We start from the raw sequence: 26,249 nt of genomic DNA on the forward strand, positions 1-26,249 counted from the left end.
CTGGCAGTGCCCATTGACCGTGCAGCCACACACATGTGGCCAATGCTGCACTGATGGGAACATTGTGGGGTTGTTGTGGGGGGAGGGTGAGGGGGTTGAGGGTGTGTGTGGGAGTTGGGGGGGAGGGTGAGGGGGGTGAGGGTGTGTGTGGGAGTTGGGAGGAGGGTGAGGGGGTTGAGGGTGTGTGTGGGAGTTGGGGGGGAGGGGGAGGGGGTTGAGGGTGTGTGTGGGAGTTGGGGGGAGGGGGAGTGGGGTGAGGGTGAAGGATCTGTTGTACACGTTTGGACATCATCATATAATACACAGTTTGGTCTATCCTACAATACAGAGTGGACATTTATTATTGTGCATGTGTCTTTTAATGTCTCACAGTGCATGTAGTACATGTATCCCCACACCCAGTGCCCAATGCCCTGTCATCCTCACCCCCTCAGCTGACTTGTGATTCAGAAATATTGCTCGATCAATGCTTGTCGCACGGAACGTCCCTCCCGTGCATCGGCACCGTGTTGCTGTTCTGCCATTCCTTCCTCCACCTCCTCCTCCTCCTCATCTGGTGGTAGCAGTCCCACGTCAAGGGGCAGTGGCACGTTCCGACAGATGCACATGTTGTGCAGCATTACACATGCCATGGTGATCTTGGACACCTTCTCGTGGCTGTAGATGAGGGCCCCACCTGACCGGCTGAGGCAACGGAATCGTGCCTTCAGAAGGCCTGCTCTATGACCACCCGTGTACGGGTATGAGATCTATTATAGTCCTCCTCGTGCCTGTTTTGGGGGTTGCGGACCGGGGTCATGAGCCACGGTTTAAAGGGTAGTCAACATCACCTGCATGAGAGTGGAATGAAGGTAAGTGTTAGTACATTCATGGTGGAGAAATGTGCTAGGCTTACATTGCAGCGGGTGATGACTGGCCATGCACACATGTCCCTGGAAACAGTCAACCCATTACTGGTCCGGCCATGTGTGCTGGCCAATGGAATGATGGAGGGGGTAGCTTCTCCCTGATGGGTCATGGTGCGCACTCATGTCTTGTTGCATGTGCATCGTTTATGCATGCAGCAGTGTTGGACTGCATTAATTGATGACTTGCGTAAAACCTGCTGTAAGGGTGTGTTGGTAGTAGTTGGTAGCATACCCTTCATTCAGCACTGATCCCTATCATGGTGATTGGCAGCTATCCTATGGAGGTGCTGAACCAGTCACATGCAGTAGGATCCCTGTTAGACTAACCTCTATGCACTCCCATGGATGACTGTCCTTAATGTTGAGATGTAGGAGTCAACGACATGGTGCTATTGCACTGCATGGTGCACGATGACCTTACGGTGTGTAAGTTCCACCGATGTGTGGTGCATGTGTCGTGGTCTTTGGCCAGGGTAACTGTTTGTCAGGTACCATTAGGTGTTGGCTCGTATTCACAACTGTGTGGTTAGGTGATAATGTGGCGCGCCACTTGTCATGGGGCACAGTGTTCTGTGAGGTGCACAACGTACAATGGCGTTGACATTCCCTCCCGGGTGGAGTATGCATCCCCCCCCACTTTCCCTCCCGGGTGGAGTATGCATCCCACCCCCCACTTTCCCTCCCGGGTGGAGTATGCATCCCCCCCCACTTTCCCTCCCGGGTGGAGTATGCATCCCCCCCCACTTTCCCTCCCGGGTGGAGTATGCACCCCCCACTTTCCCTCCCGGGTGGAGTATGCATCCCCCCCCACTTTCCCTCCCGGGTGGAGTATGCATCCCCCCCACTTTCCCTCCCGGGTGGAGTATGCATCTCCCCCACCCCCTTTCACAGTGGGGTATGCTGACAACCTACTCAGAGCCCCAATGCACTGCCATGGCCCATTACGGTTACTCACCAAGCAGCCAGGTACGTTGTCCGGCATGTCAGTCCATGTAGCCTGGTAGTGTTGAGTTCCGCAGGACCAAGGAGTCATGAGTTGATCCGGGGTACCGAGCATTGCATTGTGTGATGGCTTTACTGGCATTACACACCATCTGGACGTTGATGGAGTGGTATTGCTTGCGGTTGCGATACGGCACCTCCATGGCATGAGGAACCACCAATTCTACGTGGGTGCAGTCGAGGGCACCTATGCAATTTGGCATGCCTGCAAGTGCATGGAAGGCAGCTTTGGTATCATATATCTCCTGTGGAGTCCGGGGGAGGCATATGTAGTCCCTTCTGTGCTTGAGGAGGGCATCCAACACTTGGTTGAGTATCTGGGAAAATATTGGCTGCGGAATGCCATGCATGTGCCCCACTGTATGCTGGTAGGTGCCTGTGGCAAGGAAGTGGAGCATGGACACTAGCTTTAGTAGAGGGGGGATGGCAGTGCTGATTTCTATGAGGCTCACTATGTCGGTATGTATCAGGGCCACTATGGTGGTTATGGTGTCCCAGTCAAGCCGGTACAGGGTGGGATCTGCTCTGGTGTGAGGTTGAAGGGGGTGGCTCTGATACGGGGAATTGGGGGCTGCCGGCGTGGTAATGGTGGCTGCACCGGTAGGGCATGCTGGCCCTGTCTCACCCTCCTTCTCCTCCTGTGTATCCTCTGTGGTGGGGGCTGTGGTTGCTGTGGTTGCTGTTGTTGCTGTTGTCGTAGTTGCTGCCTTGCAAGCAGGGCCTCCAGCTCCAGGAATGCTGCTACAATTGGTATCATCTTGGTGTGGGAGGGGGTGTGGTGTGTGGGTGTGCTCCTTTTGTGCTGTGCCAGACTCTATTGCCTCCACCTGTGCTGATTGGGTGCACCTGTTCCTCTTCCAAACACTGATCAGGGTTGTTAACACCTTCCCCGCGATGCCGGTATTAACGCCATGGCGGTAAGGTACTTTGCGCCCTTGTGGAGGTCGTTATTTCCGTGTTCGCTTTGCTTGGAATCGGAGATGGTTTACGCCTTCCCGTTATTTCCGCGATGGTGTGTCGGGCGCGCGACACTGGTCCGCTATTTACGCCATCGTAGTTTACGGTGGCGTAAATAACGGTGTGGCGGGTCAGAATGGCCCGTAACTGTAAAGGAAGTCGTTATTCCTTTACCGGCCTCGTTTTTCCCTTAACGCCGGACTCGGAATGACCCCCATTGACATTGACACCCTCACCACAGCCTTGGCTGATCTCTGCAATCTCTCCTTTTCCACTGGAGTTTTTCCCAACTGCCCTTAAGCACCCCCTTGTGCACCCTCTGCTCAAGAAACCCTCTGCCAACCCCTCCATTCTGGCAAACTACCCCCTTATCTCCATCACTCCCTTCTTGGGCAAACTCCTGGAGAAGTTGGCTATCACTCAGATGACCCTCCACACTGAATCTATTGGCTGCTTCCATGGCCATCAGTCTGGCTTTAGAGCATCCAGAGGCATGGGAACTGCTCTTCTTAACACCCGTGAAGACCTGCTCTCAAATTTTGACACTACCACTCCCTCTGTCCTCATTCTCCTTGACCTCTCCTCTGCCTTTGACATGGTTAACCAAAACATCCTGATCGCATGTCTCCGTGACACCCTGGGAATCACTGGTCAGGCTCTGGCGTGGATAATCTCCTTTCGCTCCGAACGCCCTTCCCAGGTTGAACTTGGAGCCTTTCTCTCGACTACTGCTCTCGCAACCTGTGGCTCTCCCCAGGGATCCAACCTCTCGCCTTGGTTCTTAAACGTCTATATAGTTGCCTTGGCACTTGTGATTGCCACTTTCACCCCAATCTTCCAATGTTATGCAGAGGACACGCAATTATCTTTCAAACTACCCTCAGCCACCTTCTCCTTCTTGCTCATACCTAACTGTCTGTCCGCTATTCAGTCATGGTGTGCTGCAAACGACCTCTGCCTCAACGCCAGTAAGACTGCGTTCATTCTCATTGGGACCCCTACTCCTGCTTTCCCACTTTCGCTCTGGCCGGCCCCACTTGGCCCTGCGCCCGCACCCACTTGTGAAGCAAAAAACCTCAGTCATCTTTGACTCCACTCTCTCCTTCTCCTCTCACATTTCTGACATCTCTAAAAAGTCTATCAGCTACACATCCTCACAGGTACTCCTCCTTTTCTCACTTTCCCCCGGCAGCTCACTGTCTCCAGACCCTTGGTTCCCTCTAGGCTGGAGTATTGCAACAGCCTCTTTCCCAAACTCCCTTCTTCTGCCCTGCGCTCTCAGCAACTCATCCAGAACAGTACCGCAAGGCTTATCCTTGGCCTCAAGCACAGGGACCGCATCTCTCTGGCGCTGTAATCTCTTCACTGGCTCCCCGTGGCTGCAAGGATCAAGTTTAAGACCCTCTGCATTGTCCACAAGGCTTTCTGGGGCCTGGGACCTACCTACCTGCAACGCTGCCTACCTAAATACTGTCTCTCCACTCGTCTACCTCCAACCTTCTGTGAGTGAACCGGTTCTCCGAGCAGAGATTTGGAGGGAGACCCTTAACCTCAGCAGGGGCCTCCCTCTAGACTAGCCTTCCTGCCCCCGTCTGTCTTGAGCCTGACCTTCCTAAATTTCAGAAATTCCTCAAGACCTTCCTTTTCTCCTCTTCCTTCGACCCTTCCTCTACCCTGCTAACCTAGCCCTCTGCTCTCTCCATCTCGCCTTCCTTTTCCTTACAGCTTGCTGACTGGCCACCTGGTATACCTCAGAGTTCACCGGTCCAGGCACCCCCACCAGTCCTCTCTTGCACTTGCCTCAGGGCCCTACTCGCACCCACCTTCACTACACTTATAACAACCAAGGAGAGTGGGTCTCTCTGCACTTACCCCAGTCTCCGCCGACTGGGTGCACTTGGACCTCCCCCTCCCTGTGACCTTCCATGCACTTGCACAATCCGAATGCACTGTGCCTGATGATCGTCTGTGTGTTCTCCCTTGTCCTCTCCCCTTTATTGCACTGATAAAGCTGCAGAATTGCCGTCAGACCTATTTGCTGTGCCTCAACTATTGAATGTATCTTACGCATTTACTCTGCCTGTGCAGACTATTATCGTCTCAGAATTTCAAGGGCTCTGAGCGACTGTTGTTTTTCCCCTTGTTCCCACCCTCCTTGAGCGCTATGAAACACTCTCATGTGTCTAGGCGCTATATAAATAAACAATACAATACAATACAAAGGTGACAATGTGAACTAAGAACACGGTATGCTTGTAGTAGTCTCCTGGCTAATTATGGAGCTGGTGCTTGGTCATATGAAAACACTTAAATTACTCCCAGAAGAGTTGCTCATACCCTGGGACCAACCCTGACCTATTGTAGCCCATTAAAGAAATCAACTTTTAAAAAAAACGTCTTTAACCCTAAAGAATATTCCCAGAGTTTGAGTGCCATTTATGATTTCTTTCAGCTAAGGTGCTCCTATACCTGAAGCACCAAACTATGGAGGTGAAGAAGCACGCTGTACATATTTGCATGTGTAGATTCAGAGCAGAAACACATCCATAGAGGTCCTGTGAAATACAGCATTATTTCATTCACACAACTTTGCATGTTTGAGGGCATTTTAGGCCATTTGCTTACTGAAATAATCCTGTAAAAACGCACGTGATTTGAAACCATTCGTATTAATAGGAACATCTTTACTATAATGAATACTAAGGAAAAGTGTGGTTTTGCTCCGTTTTACTGCACTAGGGTACGTGCAGCTTGGTTGATCTGCTGCTATGTTGTGTACATTAAGGCTGCCCCAAAGCCCACAAACAAAATGGTGTCAAAAGTTATTGCCCCATATCTGTAGATTATGTGCTCCTTGATTGAGTAATATTAGTTAGATTTGAGAAGGCATTTTTCAGGGCATGCCGTATTACCAGTGCGTCATTAATGTCCAGTACCACGTACTACCACCGCCTTGTGAAAGGTATCAATGATGCGGTCTGTGGGAGTTGGTGGCGTAAATTTGAATTTAGGTTTCATTTCTCTAATTTCAAGGTTTTGTGGTGTGATTTCTAAATCCCTCAGGATATCTGTTAGACTGTGATTGTCACAGTGCTCATTGATAATAGAAAATGTGTATTTTCAATGTCTCGTATAGACAAATTACTAGGTGGAAAAACAGTTTGTAAAGGCTCAGCTTGCCTCTCTTTATTAAGGAAAAACATTTTGAGTTTCAACTTTCTTACAAATTTGAACAGATTAATCTGCAGGTCAATAAGGTCTCCACTGGAAGATGGTGCAAAGTGTAGTCATTTACTTAGTACCACCATTTCACTTGCTGTTAATAGTCTACCTAAGAGGTTAATAACCAGATTATTCATCTCCTTGCTCTTGTTTGTTCTTTGTAATTGGCTTACGTTATCCTTCTCATTTGGTCTTGCTCTAGTTCTGCGGTGTCCCTGCACCCCCTCTTTCCTCTCCTCCTCCTCTGCTGGGTGTTGGTATATCAATGGTCAGGGGATCTTAAAATCGAACCTGTTGGTAGTTTGTTCTGAGGTTGCCCTTCTTGTATCTCTTGATTTGTTCTAAAAAAAACTCCTCTTTTCCAAGGTGGTCGCCATTGTCTGGCTGTCCTTGCAGATGTTGTTCACTAGACTGCCACTATCTCCTTCTGGCTCAGATTTGATATCCGAGCTCCCAGATGATGAGCCTGGGTACTCTCTCTTGAGTGCACCTCGTTGGTATCATTGTATTTGTATTGAAAGATATAGGGCCTCATTACACGGTAGGCGGTGAGCAATGGCGCTACTAGTGCCATGGCTCATGCCGGTAAAATACCGGCACCGCCTTGGCGGAAAGGGGATTTACCGCCCCATTCCAAGGTTGGAGGGGCGGTAAATCCCCCTTCCGCCATTGCCCTTACCCATTCCCATTTCTGCCCCATAGGGCTCTATGGGAATGGGAAGGCGCTAATTACGGCACCGCAATTTTGCGGTGCCGTAATTAGCTCCGAGGTCCCTTAGCGGGTTGGATTTTAACGCCTGCAAAAAGCAGGCGTTAAATCCCCCAACCCGCAAAGGGACCTCGTAGTAAGGCGGTAGGGATTTACCGGTACCGGTATTTTACCGGTACCGGTAAATCCCTACCGCCATCCGTGTAATGAGGCCCATAGACTCTGTCTTTCCTGTAGTATCTGTCATCACGAAAAAACGTACGTGATTTTCTAAATTCTATTTCATCCTGGTATTCCTTTAGTATCCTATACATTGTTTTGTAGTGTTTGTCATTTGTGGAATCTGCATTTTAGTGATACTTGGGTGTGAGAGTGCATGAATGGTTAGTGAAGGCACTGACTGAGGTTTAGCATACCAGTAGAAGTGATTAAGTGAGAGTGAGTGAATAAGGTGCATGAGAGAGTGAAAGGAGGGTGACTGTGAGAGGAGTGTAGAGTGGGAGGAGAGAAATAGTGCAAAGGGAAGTGTAGAGTAGTGGAGATGAGAGTGGAGAGTAGTGAAGGGGGAGTGGAGAGTAGTGAAGAGCAGGGGAGAGTCGTAGATGCAGGAACATCAGAGGAACAGAGAGATGAATAGAGGGAAGAAGGAGAGAGAGAGAGAGAGAGCGAGAGAAAGAGAGAGAGAGAGAGAGAGAGAGAGAGAGAGAGAGAGAGAGAGAGAGAGAGAGAGAAAGTGAATGGAGTAGAAAAAGGAAGGAAAGGATAGTGGGGTAAGGAACATGTGAGCATGTGAGGCCGAGAACGGTTGGGACATGGCTGAGTCGAAGGCACCATTTCTTTAAACCTATTCTTATTGTGAGACAAACGCTTAAGATCCTCCTAAATTGACCCCAGAGGGAGTGAGAGAGAAAAGGTGCTTGCCTTTAGGCCTGCACCATTAGGCAGCCAGACATGTAGATAGTAGGGGTTACGGATCACTAGCGAAGATTTGGGGATTTTGGGACGCTTTGGCCAGGGAAGGATAAGCCCAGGAGAGACAAGTGAAAGAGGGACGGACGGCCCTTAGTGACATCCAATTCCAACATTGAAAGAAAAACTCTTGAACCATTATCCAGAGTTGGTGTGGTCTTGAGGCCATCTATGAGGCCATCCAGTCATATTATCGCTGTTTAAAATAGCAAATTGAAAAACGGCAAAGACAAAATAACGATTTTATTACATTTCTACTGGGGCGGTCGCCCAGTAAAAACGTAAATATATCATTTATGTTCCGTTAGTAAAACGGATTATTTAGCAACCCTAAAAGCTTTTCTTTTTAACTGTATTGCAACTCTACAAACAACCACTAGATGGCAGTATGAGACAAGAGATACTGTGTTGTCAATGATTATATCTCGAGATTACGTAGGTAAAAAAATGGAAAAAGAGTCATTATTTTTCTTGAGGAGATATAACTGTAATTATTTAAATGAAAAACATTTTTTTCCAGCATTATAAAAATCTATAACCATCAGTGGCAAGTGCCAAACCCCAACTGCACTGGTACCGCACTGAAGCAGTACAGGCATGCTAGGGATCACCTTTGCCGATCGGGACAAGAACATTTACGATGTTTTGGCAATCTATACGTTTGGACCATCAATTATGCGTGCGTGCTGAACAAATTGGATACAAGTACATTTGTAAGCATCCTCTCTGGTGTGGTAGAGCACGACCTTCGCTGGGAGAAAGTAAATAAACGCAGTTCCATTGCGTCTGATCAGATCAATAATATCACCATTGTAGATGGTGCTTCACGAGGAATCCCTCCAGCTTCTAAGTGCTGTAACAACGGTGTTACAAACTTTGACACTTGATTCGCAGATTCCGCCTTCAGCTGGTTTAGACTTTGTCCTTCCCAGCTGATGTTACCAGAGTTAGGCCAAAACTTCCTGTATCTCTTGTTATCTGGAGTCCTGCAAGGTTGTTCCCCCTCCCCCACATTCTTCAACACATTCATCTGCAATTTTGTGTAAAAAATTGGTTACCAGAACGTCTTTTACTAATCCTACATAGTCATTTTATAACCTTACCTAAGCATCACCAATAAGCAACACCAATACAAGGCCCTAAAAGCATGCCTGTGCATTATCAAATGGCACCAAACCAAATCAGCACAATTCAAAGTCTGGGCAAACATTCGGAAATCAGCTGATGAGGCATGGATTATCAATAATATGATCAAATGCATACATGTTGGCATATTTTAACTTGCTGGAGAGGATTGTGGTGAATAGTCACGATCTATCAATCAACACCAGCACTTGATACCTACAACGGATCGGTGATGACCATATCGATAGGTGGTGTTATATGGTGGTTTTATTGAGTGCACAATCACAGTATCTCGGCGCTACGTAACCTTGAACTAAATTGAAAACAGGAAAAGTCGCTACGGCCGAAATAGGATCTGTTAATGGTTAAAAAGATAGGTGTTCATTTTCTTCTGGAAAATTGAAAGGTTGGTTTCTCTCCGTAACTCGATGGGTACAGCGTTCCATAGTCTAATTGCCTGGACCCAAAAGGAGCGCCCACCCTATCTATACTTCTTGTATCAAAGCACAACTAGTCTTCTGTCGGATCTTAATCTTGAAGAACGTGTTTACTATATATTGATTTTCAAGGACAGAGGGCTCGCCCAATGGATGTTAGAGGATCTTCAAAACAAGACACAGGCTTTTAAACCAATGCAACTCTTCACCAGTAAGTAGCCAGTGGAGAAAACGCAGGGCTGTGGTAATATCCTCATGTTTCTTATATTTCAGTAAGAATCTTTCAGCAGCGTTCTTTGCCCTTAGAGGCCTGGAAGTGATGTAGTTGAGCAGACCTAGGTAAAGAGAATTACTAAATTCGAGGCAGGAGGTAACCAGGGAGGGATGGATACGTAACGAAGACGTTTTATTTTCTTCAAGGTAAAATAACTTGATCTTGTTACAGCTGACATCTGCCAGTTCAATGTAAGGTTATTGTCTACGATAATGCCCAAGTTCTTAACTTCGGGCCTTGGTCTAGGATAATGGCCGATAGAGTCAGGCCAACACGCAGGGGGTCCATACATTGATTTTTTCATTTATTACCAGAATATCTGTTTTGTCTGGATTCATTGCTAGGTAATTTCTATCCATCCAGACCTTCACTGTTAGCAGACGGTTTTTGATTTTATCTGACAAGGCAGGGTCGTTCTCTTTGAGGCCTACCAGAATCTGGGTGTCGTCAGCGTAACTAAATAACACTACACCCGCATCATGGTGAACATCCATCAAAGGTCAAAGATACAAATTAAAAGGAGGGGAGACAGAGCTGAGCCCTGGGGGATGCCACATGCCAATGTGTGTAGAGAGGAGGAAAAAGGAGCAAATTGAATCTGATGGGGTGCGATCGTGCAGGAAGGATACAATCGATTCAAGTGCTGTCCCTTGAATACCCTATTTGTATAGCCTCTCCACCTATAAGTGGTGGTCGACAGTGTCTAAGGCCACCGACAGGTCTAGTAAGATTAAGGCTCCTGTTTTGTTGTTATCTGCCTCACTTCATAAGTGATCTAGGACGGATATAGACACGAGTTCGGTACTGTGCATTGGCCTGAAGCCCAGCTGGGCCCTGTCCAATACATTGGCTGTTTCAGCGAAGTTTTGTAGCTGGGAAACGACAACCCCCTCTAACTGTTTAAAAAGAAATGGTAGTTGGGTAATGGGTCTATAATTGGACAACTCCATATGTTCTGCCAAAGGCTTTTTCAATAAAGTCTTAATGAATTAACGTTTCCAGATGAGGGAAACAATACCAGATGAGAGGGATGCGTTAAAGATGGAAAGAATATTATTAACAAATATTGTACTTATCTTCTTTGCAACTTTAGGCAGAACAAGGTCCAACAGTGAGCCAGATCCATTTGCAGTAGTTAGCAAATGATTGATCTTTGAGGGGCCAAATTTGATGGAAGCATCCATGATGGCCATTGGTGGTGATTCATTCCAATCAGCGCCCAATTGTAGCACATCACTGGCAAGATTGTCATGAGCTAGGGCTGTTCTAATTTTGTCGTTCTTTCCAGTAAAGTACACGGCCTATTGATCGGTCAGACTTTGCAACAGAATGATGGCTGCGACATTAGGCTAATTATAGTGCTCATTCTTCACTGCAGATATCTGTTTGAAGGTAGTATCAATGTATGAATGTAAAAAGCATTTTTTGCTTTTATTATATCCTTCTCATAGGCTAATTGGTGTTGTTTAAGGACCTTAAAAGTCACAAGTACTCAGAATAAAATGCCACAAGCATCTGTCCAAGAAAGTAGTAAGGGGGAAGGAGCTGATATAGTAGAGGGACAGGCAAATAATTAGTCGAATGTGTGACCTTTATTTTCTGTCAGGAATGGGGATGAAGTCAAAATCCAGTAATGCATCAAAAAGTTGAGTTACATCTCTTTACAAACTTAATTCTGTGCAGAAGTCAAAATCTCCTAGAACTATAGTTTTTACGTCTTCCATGAAGAGGTCTGTTAATGGCTGCAAGAGATCATTCAAAAGATGATTTTACTTAAGGGGGCCCTCACCTCAGTATATACTCCATTTGTCACTGTAGATTGTTCCATTTCAAGCCTTCTATAAGGGTCCAATCATGGCTGCTGTGACAATCGTCTTTCCGTGGTGATGTCAGCCCCAGAGTGTGTTGTCTGCAGGAAGTGGGGGTGGGAGCCTCAGGTTTAATCTAAGATGGTTGAAACAATCTCTTGGCTGTAACTTCTACCCTGGGATACCATAAAGCCTCCCTCTACTCTGTCTACCCTACAATAAAGAGACTCTATTTGTCCACCCTGGTGCAAAATCTCCATTGTACTGTCATGGCTCACCCTTGAAGCACTGATTACCAGTTACATCCTTTGGGTATATCCAGTCTTTTGGGGAATATGACAAATCCTTCCAGAGAGAACAAAGGGGTGCATCTAGAGATGGACCTAGATGGTTTAAATTGGGTGAAACTCAGTCCAGACGGCTGATACACAAAGGCTCTGACAGTTGAATGAGTCACTAGAAACCAGGCTGACAACAAAATGGCATCAATCGGTCATGAAATGTATAATTGTATATTCCCATAGATCCCCATATAAAACCAGATATGTTTATATGTTTTCATTAACTGCACCAGGCCTTGGGTTACACAGATAAATACTATTTGGATCAAGGTTGCCCATGGTTAAAGGCAGCCCCTAGCTTTTGGAACTTTGAGTTACCGCAGGCTGTTTGCAGGAATGCCGATGTAACCTTAACTGCCATGTTGCCCAAGTACAAAGCAGCTGCATGCACGTTTGTATTATACTTTTCAGCATGGAACATTATGAAAGTGTGGTCTGGCTAGCAGATGCCACTTTATGAGATAGAATAACTGGCATCAATTTGTAATAAAAAATCAAAAGGTCTCAGGTTAGTTCACCCTCAGAGATGGCATTCCGGCACACTCTCCCTCCTGCCCCAGCTGCCGTCCACTTTCCTCTTGACTTCCACACTGACTGACTTGGATTCTCATTTTATATAGGCCCTTGGCCACATCTTCCACCCTTTTTTTGCAGTACGTGGGAACAGGTTGTCATTCTTTGGGCCAGGGTGGGTTTTCAGTTTCTGCTGGACCACAGCCTCAGGAACTACATCTGCCATGTTCGAGTTCCTAACTCCATCTTCCAGTTGAGGTTGCTGGTGTAGGCACTGGTTAGTTAGGTCCCTCCCATCGAGATGGTTTCAATTTCTGATGTGCAACCTTGAGCTGGTTGACTGCCTCCAGGATTCCTCAGCCTGGTTCATGTCTCTTTGCAATTTAAGAGTGGTCCAGCTTTGTTGGATTATTGCTCCTTGATTGCCTTAAAGGGGCCCACCTTCCTTTCCCATTGGTTCTACAGGGACACAGAAGAGGGATGGAGTTATCCTCATGTTCTTTGAGGGAAGACCCCTGTCGTTAGGGTAGCCCGTTAAGGGCCAGTGTCAAGCCTGGGTGCCTTGTGACTGCCCTCTTACCCCTCGGTGTTCCTCTGGAAGGACACACTTGGCAGTGAGCATAGCCATGAGCATCAGTCACAACCTTTGAGCTCACTCTCAGGATACTGTGGGAGATGTAGTCTCCATGTAATAAGGGTCTCATATGCAACAACAACACATTGCAGTACCACTGTGCTACCATCCTAACGTTTCTTTATCTATATACAAAGCTTTATATCTAGCGATGCAATTTTGATGCATTCAAATCCTGGTTTCAAGCTCTTAGAAACACCCTGCTAATTTATCGCAGTTGCACACCTGCTACTGTATCGCAATCCTCCAAATGTTGCACATTTACACTTGATTCAATACGTTCCAATCAGAAAATCACTCATGTGACTCTCATCCGAATGGTGAGATATTGAGTTTCAATACATAATTTCATGAGGTATAAAATGCGATCATTGGCCCCTCAGATGGCATGTTTCTAATTGAAACTAGCTTAACCTCTGCTTATACTTCAAAATTCAGTACCAATCTTAGACAATAAGACCAACAAGATGCGATCCAAGATGCTCTATTTCCAAGATGCTTTAGACATGTCTTTAGGTGAATAGAAGGAGACGTAATAAATCTTGCCCAGGAAGATTTTGCTTCAGGATGAAAGGATATGCCTAACTCTGGGACTTGTATCAAAGCAAGTTGGAAAACATTAAGGCCCAATCAACTTGAAAAAACTTCAAACATCAGTCTTGTGTTCTAGGGAGCCAGTGAACCTAAGATGTTGGGTAGAAGATGACTTCATACAGAAAAAAAGTAGGAGTTTGTGAGAGCAGTTTCATTAGGTCTGCATATCTCAGGATGGATAAGACATGACAAGGAAAATCAAATTATGTGTACTCCATTCCTAGCCGGTTTCTGTGCTTTATTCAAATATATAGTATGGGGGAGTGAATGCATTGTGGGGAGGCTGAACAATGATACAAGTGAAGGATCTTGAGATAGTGTTGAACCAAGCCTTTATTCAAGGATATTCTGAGAGAGGTGGTTTTAAAACCCCAATAGGTCATATGGGGAAATTATAAAAATCCAAAAAGGAATAGTTATGAAAAACATGTCAGGTTGGGTTCAGGGGATTGACTGAATCCAAACCTACTATTAATCAGTCCTTGTCCCTAAAGGGATGCCCTAAGATATTGAAACTGAAAGTTCCAATGATTAGGCCAACCAAAATGTTCTAAAACCTAATCTTAAACATACTTGTTAGCACCCAGTTAACCCTAGACAGAAAGTCCACAGTTCCGGCCAACAAAAGATCCACCACTTAGCACAGGCCCTCAGCCTCCCTCCATTGTGAGTACTCACAATACTATCCAGTTGATGGGCCCTTTCTCGTACAACTGGTTCCTTTAAACTTGGGGTCCCCTTCAGGCTTTTCCCAGTATCTTTCTCTACAGGCCGCTGTGCTTGAGTATGCTTTCACTAGATTCAGACTACCCGCAGGCACCTCCAGGAGGGCCTTTCCACCTAGTGCTGAGATGCCAGTGTGTTTGTTTCACAATCTCCAGCAATACTTCCAGCACCTTCTCCCAGGTGGGGTCTTCCTCCTCTCTCAGGGTGGTAGAACCAGGACCGTACAACTATTATTGTGAAGTAGTTCTCAAGGGCTTCCTTGTGGCAGACAGTAGTCTCCCTTCCTGGCATGGAGAAGTGTTGGGTACATCTACCTCCTCCTGGTGCAAGACCCTGAAGGACTGTCTGCAACTTCATCTATACCCATGAAGCTGTGGGTTTTCTCTTTGATTGGCTCTTTCCCCAGCTTCTTAAGTTTCTTTATTCTGATTCATCTGGTAGTTCTGGGTTTTCAATTGTATCACTTAATGAATAGCTACTTGCTCTTCGGCATTGGTTAATTGGGTATAGAGTATTTGGGCCTACCAGAGGTACCTTATCAAGTCAGAGTGAGTTGTTAAATAGACTTGTTGTAACAGCACCTTCTCGGTTCTGTGCAGCTCCGCAATCAAGCTAATCAAATACATGGATGAACTTGGCTTTCGGCACCACTTGCAAGGTATCCAAGCCATGGCGCTTCTCTGCTTGATGCTTGAGTTTATGACTCTCACCCTGTTTCACAGTGAGGTGCCTGGTACCTACTGCCAGGCTGGATCCCTTTTCTATACATCCAAAAGTCCCCTATGATAGCTGGGACTAGTAGACCTATTCCTGTCTCTTCTCTATCAAGTTTGATTGCATGCGTATGCAGCTACTGCATCTCAGGAATCTATCTGAGCCCACAAAACCGTGCTCAGTCTACTCTCTAGGGGGCACATTGGGTAGAGGTTAGACCACTCCAAAGCCCTGTCACTCGGTTTCACCATATAATGGTGAGTACCTCTGACCCGCCACAGCATAGAGACATTACATTAAACTTTTGCTGTGCTTAGATTATAGGATGCCACAATGGGTGGCTAGAACTTGGTCCATGAAGACTTGTGTGGCAACATTTCTTAATATGTCTTGGGAAAAAATAAACCAAAGCAAGTAAAGTGCAATAATACAAACCAGAGAGCAGATCGGAGGCACTGTTAGCAGATCAGATTATTAATGACCATGGTAGCAAAACCATGTGCAGGGAAAGGCCATAATTATATCAAGTTGACGGGGACCATTAAGCAAGAATTTCCTATGTTGTCTTATACAGACGTTATACCCCTCACCTGTCAACTGTGACATGTGTACATTTGGCACTCTTTCACAGCCCCTGTCCCTAATCCCTGCTCCTTGTTCAAACCATCAAACTCCTTTTTGTAAGAAAGGCACGGTATCAACAATAAAACAGACACAAGTGATCACAGCTCAAGGGTGTTTATTGAACTTCGAAAAGGGTTTGAAAAACGCCTATCTAATCCTAAATCTAATGATGGGAGCAGGCTACGACTATCAAATAATAATAGCCCAGTCCTAAGGATGTCTTGCCAAAATAAAAGGGCCTATACTAAAAAACATTTTGCAAATCCTTACCTCTAAATACAAATAGTGTGGGAAACAATGTTATGTAAAAGAAAGAAGTGTTCAAGAAATGATATGTCAGGATATTCAGGCCGTTCGCCTGCCTTACACACGTTTTCAGCACAGGACAAGGCGGCACGCTCAAGCTTAACACAGTCTCTGGCTTCTCTAGCATGAGGGTGCAGTTCAAACGTTAGCATCAGTGCCTTCTGTGCCCAAGTCTCTTTGCCTTGCAAAGTTTCTTCTTTCAGAGGACCTGATGCGACAAACAAGCAATACGTTATTTTCCTCTCAGGATTTGCACTCAATTTCTCATGTGATACACTATTCACCTTGGATCCCGCTCAGCCGGGCTCAGATCCTCTTTACCACAATGCTTGTGGGATTTTCATGTATTCAATTTCTTGGGTGATTCACCCCGGATCCCCCTCCACTGGGTTCAGATCCGTTTTAACACAATGTTCAATCAGTCTCTCTCCCCTGGGCTCGGACCAATTTAATTCACTTTACCACAACCTTGCTTTATCCCAAAAGCTTTCCATTGATCTCCTGTTCAGGCTCGGGCCAACTTTCTCTCTTTATCATCAACTTTATTTACTCTTTTAACATCGAAGACTTTCGATTGTGCACAGGATTTTGCTTGACCCGTTGCAGGACCACTTCAATTCACAATCTTTTTGTCACTCTTTCGCTTTTGCCACCTCTCAGTTGGATACCTTACAGAGACATTCGAATTTGCACGCATGTGGTGCCGGACCACTCTCTTTTAAGGTATCATATCTTGGTTTCAAAGTTCTGATCTTCAAAGTTTTCAAGATCTGTTGTCCAATTGTACTCGTGTAGGTTATCGCATGCGTATCATACACTGTTCGCTTCAGCATTCACCATACAATTTTGCTGCTTGCAACCTTGGCTTCAACACAGACTGGTCTGAAATCGGCCTCCCCAACTCTCCGGCTATGTTGATCTCACTGGCGCTGCATTGTTGCAGGAGCCAATGACAGAAACACAGCAGCAGATGATTCTCCCCGCCTTGATTATCGATGCGGGAGAACCCCGGGTACCTCCGACACACAACGCAGGATTCTTCAGCCTGGTTTATTGGTCTTACACTTTCTATTCTTGAGGTTTCATGAAAGTAATGGTTCCTCATTGAAAAGGTAAAGGGCACTTCTCTCCTTGCAATCTGCTTCTGTTTTGCCTTTTTTCGAGCTTATGTTAAACTGCCATCTTGGAACTGCTGCTTCCTCGTGTGTTTTCCCTCGCTCAGAGTGTGCTCTCGTGCTCTGCCTTTTATACATGTGGGGACATGTAATGGAAGTCAGGTGTGTGTGATGGTAAGTAATTGCCTGACCCTGCCTGACTAATCGTATTGGGACATGTCAGGTATACGTGTAGGATGGGACAAAGGTTTTACAGGGAAGGGGATACTGTGTCTCACCATCCGGTGTCCCACTCCCACTCCCCGAAGACCCCTCACTTAGGTGATCCTCCCATACTGGTCCAACCCCAGGAACTGGATCCAAAAGCTATGGCCGTGTCCTGGCCACCTGGATGACAGATCCTCTGGTACTAGCGGGCGAGACACCTTCAGGTTTCTCACATGCCCTTCCCCTATGCGATGTAGTCGCATCTGTTTCACAAGGAAACCGCAAAAGGAAATCTGTTTCCCTGGTCTTCGCCTTTTTCAGTGCTCCACAGTGAAACAGTAGGGTTGCAGGTCTAAGAACCATCGCATGACTCGAGGGTTAGAATCCTTTTGCTTGCTAGCTAATACATACTAATGAAGAATGATCCATGACGAGTGTGATCTTCATGTCTAGGATGTAGTGTCTATGGTGGTTGATGGCCCAATTGATGGCAAGGGCCTCTAATTTCAGCACAGAGTAATTATTTCCACGTGGGAAGAGTTTGCGACTAGTGAATAAGATAGGGAGTTCCAATCCGTCACAAATTTGCTCCTAGCCCTATAAGGGTGGCGTCTGTTTTAAGCACAAATTCCTTTGAGAAATCTACTACCTCTAGGATCGGGTTCTGGCACAGGGGTTGTTTTAGATTGTTGTAACATACATCATCCTCATCAGTCCAATGAATTTTCTGGTGTTCAGCGTTCTTTAACTTGTCTGTCAGCCTAACTGTCCTGTCCGAGAAGTTAGGGATAACCCTACAGTAATAACTGATTAATCCTAAGAATGCTCTGAGATCTCTCTTAGTTTTAGGCGTGGGGCTATCTAGGACGGCTTTCACTTTTTCGCGTTGAGGTTGGAGACTACCATTCCCTACAAAGAAGCTGAGGTATTTCACAGCCGATTGAGCCAGCTTGCATTTAGATGGATTGGCAGTTAGGCCGGCTTCTCTGAGGGCTCTCATTACAGTAAAGTGATGGAAAAGATGGTCTTCCTAAGTTTTACTATAAATGACTATCATCAATATAAGCCCCACGGAATTCAGAGTAGGGCTGTAATATTTTGTTCATAAGTCGTTGGAAAGTGGCGGGTGCCTGTTTAAGCCAAAAGAGAGGACTTTGAACTGGACTTGTCCTAGGAGGGTTGAAAAAGCTGTCTTTTCCTTATCAGGTCCATGCACTGGGACCTGCCAGTACCCCTTGGTTAAGTCTGGGGTTGATAGGAAGGTGGAATTCCCGAGTTTATCGATCAATTCATTGATGCGCGGCATGGCATAGGCATTGAAGTTGGAGATGGCGTTGACTTGGCGGAAGTCTATGCAAAACCTCCAGAAGTGGTTAGGTTTTGTGATCAATACTATACGGGAGGACCATGGGCTTGAAGAGGGTTCGATGATATTTGCAGTTAGCATTTTGTTCACTTCCTCAACAACTATCTGTCTACGGTTTCCCAGGAGTCTATATGGTTTCAGATGGACTACTTTTCCCTTGGGAGTTCGGATATAGTGATAAGTACCTTGCACTCTTCCTGGTTTCTCAGAGAATACATTGGGGAAGGTTGTAACTAAATCTTTTAATTCTTGTTGTTGACTAGACAGCTCTTGGGGAATTTATTCAAAGTTATCTATTTCTTTGGGTACTAAACAAGATAGTATCATGGCATTGGCCGCAGAAGAACTTTCCTTCCTCTCTTAAAAGAGTGGTAGAGATGGATCTTTTTTTTCATGTCTGGTTGGGCTGCCTTATTGGTACAGGTTCCTGTTAGTTCTAATATTTCATACGGCCCATGCCACTTTGAGACAAGTTTGCTTTCTGAGGTAGGTAAAAGGACTAATACCTTTTGTCCTATTTAAAATGATCCTAAAATTACCTTTTTTCCACTAGTGCTGCTTTGTTGTAGGAGCCAAGGACAGTACCACGGCAGCAGGCGATTCTCCCCGCCTGGATGATCGACACAGAAGAGCCCCGGGTCCCTCCGACACACTATGCAGGATTCTTCAGCCTGGTTTCCTGGTTTATGCTTCCTATTCTCTAGCTTTCATGAAAGTAATGGTTCCTTGTCAAAAAAAGGTCCAGGGCACGTCCCTCCTTGCGGTCCCCTTCTGATTTGCCTTGGAACTGCTGCTTCCTCGTGTGCTCTGCCTTGCTTGGTGTGTTCTCTCGTGATCCACCTTTTATCCGTGTTGGGAAATGTAATGGAAGTCAGGTGTGTGTGATGGTCAGTAATTGCCTGACCCTGCCTGACTATCGTATTGGGACATGTCAGGTATGCGGCTCAGGTGTTAGTCCGTTTTCTCTCATAGCGAGATGTCAGTGAGAAAGTGTTTGTGTTGTGAAAGGGGGGGTTTGAGTTCCTAAGTATCCTACCTGGTAGGATGGGACAAAGGTGTTACAGGGAAGGGGATACCACTTATCGCCATCCGGTGTCCCACTCCCACTCCCCGAAGACCCCTCACCCAGGTGATCCTCCCTCGCTGTTCCACCCCCAGGAACTGGATCCAAAAGTGATGACTGTGTCCTGGCCACCCGGATGACAGATCCCCGGGGACTAGCGGGTGAGACACCTTCAGGTTTCTCACACTTTGCTAGGTTTTACCCCCTCTCTCACCCTTATAGTACATGCTTTCCACATCTGGAGATTTAATACTCACTGTGTGGTGTGGCACTGGTTTGCTAATGCACTATCCCAAGTGCTAACCTCATGATAAAACCAGTACTCTATCGCACAAAAGAAAGACAGGAATCCACTGCACATGTGCACACTGTATTAGAGCACACCTATGCAGTAGAGAGGGCAGTGTAGAAAGTCCCGCTGCTACAAGGTGTAAAGTGGGCATTTGTGCCCTTTGATGTGTCCTTCAAGGCCAATGGAAGTGGGGGGAATGCTGTAATCCTGGCTGCTTCCACCCTTTGTGGGATGACTCCGGTTCCCGATCAATTGCCTGTTGCGGTTTACACTTGTGCAAGTCCCAGACTGTGATGACAGAATTTGTGCACTGCGCTGTGAAATGCATGAAACGCATGTCGGCAATACTCACAGAATAAGCTTGCCTATCAAACTGACCACCATGGGTCAACACCATTAAAAAAAATAAAACACAAAGCATTGTATGTTCTCAACTTGTTTCAGGCGTTACTGTGCTAATATGCAATATACTCCTCGCACAATAATGAATGCAGTACTTAGTCCGCTCGATCCCTTCCGCCCCACTAAGCATGTATTGACAATGTTGATGATTGGCAGCTTGTACCAGCAAACCACCAGAATTAAAAATAGCCAAATCTTTCAGCTGATTCTGCAAGCCATATCGTCCAAGGATTGTGGTCCCCTCACTACTTAAAGGAACATCACCTGATAAACTGAAGACAACATAAAACACCCCTGCACTAAACAAGCTGAACCTGGACCAACATACCTCAAAACCTTGAGAGCAATCTGTACAACCTACGTGAAATATTGAAAAGAAAATGCTGCTCTACAACTATGGATTAACATTAATAAATGCAATCGTTTTGCACCTCCCAAGCGAGTTACAAAGCCTAATTTACTCCAGAGGAAGACAATGTCCTGGTATTGGATGACATTCTGCTGTTTTTGGACGAAGATGGTGCCTGACATCTGGTGCTGATGGCTCTCTCAGCTGCTTTTGATACAGTCGATACTGAGCTTCACATGCTGCCCTTGCTTAAAGGACTGATTAAGATCCCCTTGAACAGGTTTCTTTGATTTATAGGATATAGATTCCACTTTGTACACAGATTTTATCTTTAAGATCACATTCTCGTTGCTCTCAGGGTTAGGTTTGCCAATTGCAAATTCTGCCCCACATTATATTCAACTTCAGAATGGAGTTACTTGGAATAGTAACTCCACCAGAGCGACTAGACAATCACTAGTAAGCAGATGAAACCGAGATATAATTGCTGGTGTGGTCTTTGAACAGCATTTAGATATCAATACCTTTTTTAGAACAGCTTGAGACTTTAATGGGGGCACTTGAACATAAATCGAACAATTCAAATACTGAATAATTACGCTTTACCTTTGGCTGCCATAACTCAAACATTCAAAGTTGGCTCAGCCAAATAAACCTCTCAAATTCAAGCCAACATTGGCCCAACAGCAACATTTTTACATTTCACTATTTTCAGTCAACTGTATCTCCCTCCACACGTATGCTGCCAATCTCAGGAAGAAAGCAATTTACAAACTTGAACAATAAAACCTATGATATCATTAATGAATTGGGATCTATGCATGGATTTACTTACTGATAATTTAATTTCTTGTTGTCTTTCGCTCCCTCATCCCAGTACTTGAAGACATACTGCCTTCTCAAAGCAATTCCCAAATAGATCTATCTACTTAAGTTCCACTTAACCCTCCTCCCTATAAAATGGACAGTCACCAAAAGGTTAAAATGACTCAAACTTAAAGAAGGGTATATGTTCGGAACGAGGAAGAGTAGGACAAGGAGTAATGAAGATTATCAGTGAATTATTGGCCTTTAACCTTCATTTACCTATTCTTTGTTACAGTCCTTACACATGAATAATACACAATATTTATGTTGCACCTGACACTGCATAACTTCAAACCAGTGAATCTTAATCAAAAGTGCCAGGGCTCATTGTGCAACTGCCGGTAGGACTGCAAGAATCAAGGCCTGATCCTCACGACATGGGAAATTCAAGCAATAGTGTGACAAATTGTATTCAGCCCTGCAGGAGTAGAAGGATGTGGAGAGGCTAAAGTGTCTGCTCAGCCCCACACCTCTACAAACCAAGAGCCAACACAATCATAAAGGTAAAACGTGCACAGTTAAGAGATATACCTCCTTCGCCTTTTGTGGCAACATGGGCCTGAGGGAGGACTATACTCTTAAGAAGGTGTGTGAATGTGGTTCGGTAGCAACCCAAACAGAGAAGTATAACAGTTGTGGTGAGGTGGTGTAAGGTGTCAAACAAAGGGGTGGCATGTTTTAACAAAAGCTTTATTAAAATTTGAAGAAAATAACGTACTTCTCCCTGTCTCTAAAAGGGTTGTCACTGCCTAAACCTATAACAACTTGGGTGCTCGTCCTCAGGATGGTTATTCAAACGAAAATGATCCGTCCTCTGTCCAAAACCTACTCTTATTACTCTACCACTAATCTACAACAAGGGTTCTGCATCCAAGTCAAAATAATAACAGGAGAATGCCTCTTCTCCCGCTGTACTGGCTCAGTCGTTATTTCTTTTCCAGCAATCCTTTGCTTTAGCTTCTGGTTCAACAAAGAATGTGTGGACAGAAGAATTACTCCCTTCTCCTGACCCACTTTTCACAGCCTTGATGGTTGTCTTGCAGATATTCTTTAGTAATAGTCCTCAAAGGTCTTGTTACTTCTTCCCAGGGGCTTCTGAAAGCTTGCTTTACAGTTCCAGTAATTCTTCCCAGTCTTACAATGTTATGAAGATTACCTCCAGACAGCTCTTGTTGTCTAATGTCATCTTTAATCCAATTTGGATTTTCACTGTGATGAGGCAGATTCTTCCCAATGGACTTGTGATTCTTGAATCTTGGAATATCACTAATACGATGAGGGAGATTACTCCTGAGGTTCTCTTGGCTCTTAGTTTCAACATTATCACTACTGTGATGAGGGAGATTACTCCCAAGGTTCTCTTGGCTCTTAGTTCCCTGGATTTCACTACTGTGACAATGGAGATTACTCTCAAGATTCTCTTGACTCTCGGTTCTCTGGTTATCACTACTGTGATGAAGGAGATTGCTCCCAAGCTTCTCTTCACTCTAGGTTGTCTGGATATCACTACTGTGATGAGGGAGATTACTCCAGAGTTTCTCTTGACTCCTGGTTCTCTGGGTATCAGTATTGTTATGAGGGAGATTACTCCAAAGCTTCTCTGTACACTGGATTCTCTGGGTGCCAATACTGTGATGAGGGAGATCACTCCTGAGATTCTCTGAACTCTGGAGCTGCCCCAAACTCCTACTGGGTTTCCTGCTGTCCCCGTTAATTGCATTACTGTTCTTCCTGGAGTGCTAAGCTGACTCAAGTCTGAGTCCTTCTTTGTTGTTGTTGATGTGATCTTTAGGCATCCCTGAGGCCAACTCTTCTCTGTGCTATGGTCAGTTGTTGAGATGATCTTTATGCCTCCTTGGGGCTAATTCTTCTCAGTGCTACATAGAGGCAAACTGTTATTACTCTGCAGGTCTTTTTGATTCTTCTTCGCCTGGGTCATATTGATTTGTGGATCAAAGACGGGAGAATCCTTACCATAAAAGAAAGTAGTGTTTTGAGGGTTTTCTGACAAGAACTTGGTCCCAATGGAAAAGAGATCAGGGAGTTCTTTCATGGAACAGGAGTCCATATCCTCATGAGGGGAGTCTCTCCCTGTGAGGTCCCGCTTTCCACAACCCTTAGGTGAACTATTCACCTCCCTAGCCTCACAGGGAAGGGCTCCCCCTGCGGAGAAGTGACGTGATCCCATGAATCATCACATACCCTTCCCCCATCTTCAGATAGCTGAAATTTAGAAAGGAAATCTGCATTCCCTTGCTTCTTTCTTTTCCTATGTTCAATGGACAAGCAAAAGGGTTGGAGATATGATATGATACCCAGAGGTTTCTAAACGCGGCCCCGTGGATCGAACCTGTGTTGCTCCGTGTCATCTCATTTCCAAGGCGAGCATGTTGCCCCTGAGCTATCCTCCCGAGAGATATAAAAACCAATGTATTATGCTGTGGTTGGTATCTTTCCGCAAGCTTAGCCAAGTTAGAGGGGAATGATCAGTAACTAGTCTATACTTACAACCAGTTAAATAGTATTTTAAATATACTTTGGCCCACTTGATGGCAAGAGCTTCCAACTCAATAGTGGCGTAGTTTTTCCCGCAAGGAATGAACTTTCGGCTAACATATAGTGCAGGATGTTCCACCAAATCATATTCTTGGGAATGTACCCCTTCAAGACCCACTTAAGATGCATCTGTCTGTAGTATACATTCCTTGTTGAAATTAGGAACCTTTAATGTTGGTTCACTACAGAGTATGGCCCTCATTACAAGTCAGGCGGTGGACCATGGTGCTATTAGCACCATGGTCCATGCCGGATTCCGCCATTCCAAGGTGAGTGGGGCGGTAATTCCTCATTCACCATTTGCCCTTCCCCATTCCCATTTTTGCCCCATAGGGCATAATGGTGATGGGGAAGGCGCTAATTACGGCACTGTAAATTACGGTGCCGTAATTAGCACCAAGGTCGCTTAGCGCCTTGGACTTTAATGCCTGCAAAAAGCAGGCGTTAAAGTGTGAATCAGGCGTTAAGGGTTAACGGCGCCGACGGCACCGTTAAACCCTTAACGCCTGACTTGTAATGAGGGCCTATGTGTTTTAGTGTGTCAAGCTGGTATGATGTTGTTTTCCCCACCATAACATTTGCGCTTCCGCATTCTTTAATTATCCATTAGACAAGATGTTATCATGGAATATTTAGGGATAAATCTGAGATAATACCCTGTGAGGGCCAGAAATGAACGAAGATCTTTCTTTGTTTTAGGGGAAGGGGTATCTTGTACAGCTCCTACTTTTTCTAAGTGTGGCGGCACAAACCCGTTTCCAACAAAAAAAACAAGATATGCCACTACTGACTGAGCCAGATAGCATTTCTTGGGATTGGCTGTCAGGCCTTCCTCCCTTAGGGCCCTCACAATTTCATATAAATGGAAAAGGTGTTCCTCCCAGGTTTGGCTGTGGATTAGGATGTCGTCTAGGTATGTGTGCAAAATGGGGAAAGGGTTGCAATGCCTTCTCCATCAACCTTTGAAATGTTGCTGGTGCCCCATGAAATCCAAAAGGAAACCCCCTTGAATTGAAACAAACCACTAGGAGTGGAGAAAGTTGTCTTTTCCTTGTCATAGAGGTTTAACAGGACCTGCCAATGGCCCATGGTCAGATCAATCGTGGAGGTATAAGCCGTTGGTCCCAATCTGTCAATTAAATCATCAATCCTAGGTATAGAATCATTGTTGAACTGGGAGATGGAGTTAAGCTTTCTGAAGTCGATACAGAATCTTCACAATCTGGTTTTGCAGCCTGGACCAGTGACTTTCAGAAGGCTCTATAATCTCTGCCTCCAACCTTAAATCCACTTCATGAAGGATTGTCTCTTTCTCTGCTTCTGGAATATTACATGGCTTCAGATTTACCACCTTTCTGGGGGGGGGAGTCCGAATATGGTGCATTAACCATGTAACTCTCCCTGCTTCACTATTAAAGACTACCAGGAACTGTGATAAAAAGGTTCTGAATGTCATGATGTTGCTGACATGTCAATTCGGGGGTAGACTAAGTTACTGTCTGGCACTACCTAAGTTAAGTGTAGCCATTGAGGTGGTTTCAACTCTATCCACCTTCCACTCTTTCAGGAGCTTTATGTGGTATACCTGGGTCTTTGCTCTTCAATCAGGTTGGGCTACTGTCAGGAACCAGCCCAACATGTACTCCAAGACGTTACCCCCTCGTTCTATATGGGAACGCTGGCAATTGCCCTGGCGTCTTTCTCGAATGTAGCTCCGACGTTGGAGGACTACAATCCCCAGGAGCCCCAGCACTCAGCCACCATCTGGTCCATCATGTCATCATGTTTCCAACGAGACCTGGAAGCTGCGAAATAAAGCTTCCCCATAGTTGCTGGGCGATGCTTCTTAACCGTCGCGTTTGCCCGGCCGGGTTGCTGTTTTGGTTGCTTCGTTCTCCCGCATTTGCTGTTTATTCTAGACCTCACGACTTCCTGAACCTTTCGGCTTTTGTCCCTGGATTTCCTTGCTGCTGTATCCTGTTCTGCTGTCCTGACGCCTGGCTCCCCTTCCCAGTATTAACCTACCCGGATTATCGACCTTTGGCTACGTTATACCGGATATCCCTATTTGACTGTCTCTCTACATTTGGCGCATGGTCCCTGATTAACCCATCCTAGTAATATGTTCTCTGTGCACTGCAAGCATGAATAAAACTGGTTTCTTTCCCC

General features: G+C 45.6%; 1 protein-coding gene across 1 annotated transcript in view; it reads left to right on the forward strand.

The window, feature by feature from the left end:
* The window catches only part of TMEM45A (transmembrane protein 45A), a 468,453-nt gene that overhangs the window by 297,589 nt on the left and 144,615 nt on the right, over positions 1 to 26,249 (forward strand). The gene's annotated exons all lie outside the window — the stretch shown is intronic.

This window comes from Ambystoma mexicanum, chromosome 7q (assembly GCF_040938575.1).
Source record: "Ambystoma mexicanum isolate Mex_15411 chromosome 7q, UKY_AmexF1_1, whole genome shotgun sequence".
NCBI classification, from domain to species: domain Eukaryota; kingdom Metazoa; phylum Chordata; class Amphibia; order Caudata; family Ambystomatidae; genus Ambystoma; species Ambystoma mexicanum.